Source organism: Bidens hawaiensis, unplaced genomic scaffold (assembly GCF_021521415.1).
Source record: "Bidens hawaiensis isolate Kalapana, Puna unplaced genomic scaffold, B.hawaiensis_p1.1 tig00015206_1, whole genome shotgun sequence".
Lineage (NCBI taxonomy): Eukaryota > Viridiplantae > Streptophyta > Magnoliopsida > Asterales > Asteraceae > Bidens > Bidens hawaiensis.
In genome coordinates this window covers 386,629-389,169 of record NW_027492352.1, presented here as the reverse complement: position 1 = coordinate 389,169, position 2,541 = coordinate 386,629, and positions in this window count along the sequence as shown.

Genomic DNA, 2,541 nt, shown 5'->3' with positions numbered 1-2,541 from the left:
TTCAACACTCGCCTTGATCGTCACTTCACTTCGGCATGCAAATCGAGACACTCAATCTTCTCGGCACGCACTTCGAGGTGATTGTCGGGTTGTAAGAATGACACCACCTTCTTGCTCGGAACGTCGTCGGGGAGTGGTACGAATATCGAGGTATGGCACGTTTATCGAGTAATCGGGGCACGGTTTTCGAGGTGGATCGTTGGCATGAATTTCAAGGTGTGAGAGATGTTTAGAGAGAGAGTTGTAAGCTGAGTTTGGTGTGAATTGTGAAGACCCCGGACCTGCTATTTATAGGCAAAAATTTGGACCCTATCGCGATACGCGATAGACTCCTTGTCACCCATCGCGTAGCGCGATGTAGCTTTGCATCGTCACCACGTAGGTGTGCCACGTGTTGCTACGTGGCAGACAGTGTGCCACGTGTTAACACGTGGCGAACGATGTGCCACGTGTTGCCACGTGTCGGACACGTGGCGAGAGGTGTGCCACGTGTGGACGCGTGGCAGTCTTGTGCCAGAGGTGTCGGGACACTTCATCGCGATACGCGATGACGTAGGTTCAACCAGCGATCGCGTATCGGTGTTGACCCTTCCAGAAGGTTTGACCAAGCCCCATCGCGATACGCGATGGCTTGTCCCTTGTCCCCATCGCGTAGCGCGATAGGATAAGAAAACAGATTTTTCATTTTTAACTTTGGAGTTTGAATTTGGCAGGATTAGTCCCTTAACTTTGGAGAGTTGTCATTTTGGCCCAAAATTCCCGTGAAGTTACATCCTCCCAACCTTGAAATAAACCTCGTCCTCGAGATTGCTTCACGAGAATAAGTGGGGGTATTTCTTTCTCATTTCAGACTCGCGTTCCCAAGTATACTCGGGTCCTCTTCGGGAATCCCATTTTACTTTCACTATTTTCAAAGTTCGTCTTTTGAGCTTCTTAAGTTTTGAATCTTCGATTTGAATTGGGCGCTCAACAAATTTTAAGTTCTCATTAATTTCAACATCTTTTAACGGCATCGAGAGGGATTCATCGGCTAAACATTTACGCAGATTCGAGATATGGAATACATCGTGTATCCCTTGCATTTCCTCGGGCAGTCGCAATCGGTATGCGACGGTACCAATTCGTTCAGGTACCTCAAAGGGTCCAACGAATCGAGGACTTAACTTTCCTTTCTTGCCTAAGCGGACTACGCCTTTCCATGGCGATACATTCAAAAGAACTTTATCACCGACATTGAATTCTAACGGCTTACGACGAACATCGGCGTAACTCTTTTGGTGATCACGTGCCGTCTTAAGTCGTTCACGGATTTGGAGGACTTTGTCGGTAGTTTCTTGGACTATCTCGGGTCAAGATAATTGGTTATCTCCAGTTTCAGACCAACACACGGGCGTTCTACATTTTCGACCATACAAAGCCTCAAACGGTGCGGCTTGAATGCTCGCATGATAACTATTGTTATATGAAAATTTCATTAGGGGTAAGTGATCATCCCAACTTCCACCTAAGTCAATCACGCAAGCTCGGAGCATGTCCTCCAACGTTTGAATTGTCCTTTCGCCTTGCCCATCAGTTTGTGGATGATAGGCGGTGCTAAGGTTAAGCTTTGTGCCGAGTGCTTGTTGGAAGCTTTTCCAAAAGTGAGACGTGAAACAACTATCTCGATCAGAAATGATGGACAACGGTACCCCATGTAGGGCCACAATATTGTTAACATAGATACGAGCTAATTTGTCCATTGAGTAAGACTCGTTGATGTGTATAAAGTGTGCAGATTTTGTTAATCGATCCACAATTACCCAGATTGCATTATGTTGTCGAGTCGTTTTAGGGAGTTTAGTAATGAAATCCATAGTAATCAACTCCCATTTCCATACGGGAAGTTCGGGTTGCTGAAGCAATTCGAATGTTTTTGGTGTTCAGCCTTGACTTTTAAACACGTCAAACATTTCGCCACATGCGAAGCGACATCTTTCTTCATTCCATTCCACCAATAGTTCTCCTTGAGGTTATGGTAAATTATGTCACTCCCGGGATGCATCATGTACTTAGACCTATGGGCTTCGTTTAAGATTTTCTCACGCAATCCTCCCACAATTGGTACCCAAATCCTGTTGCCAAGTCTAAGGATACCATCGTCACCTTTGACTAGCGAGTCAATGGTGCCATTACGTTTTTCATCAGAGATTAGATTCTCGTTGATTGCTTGAGTTTGGGCGGATTTGATTTGGTCAACAAGATCGATTTGAAGTTCTAGCCTTAACGCTCGGACTCTTTTTGGCTTTTCGTGCTCTTTACGACTTAAGGCATCAGCCACAACATTGGCTTTACCTTCATGATAAACTATTTCGCAGTCATAGTCGTTAAGAGTCTCCATCCAGCGTCGTTGGCGCATGTTGAGCTCCTTTTGATCAAAGATGTGCTTTAAGCTCTTATGATCGGTGTACACGATAAATTTTAGTCCATAGAGATAGTGCCTCCATATCTTAAGTGCGAAGATTATGGCGCCTAACTCTAGATCGTGAGTCGTGTAATTCTTCT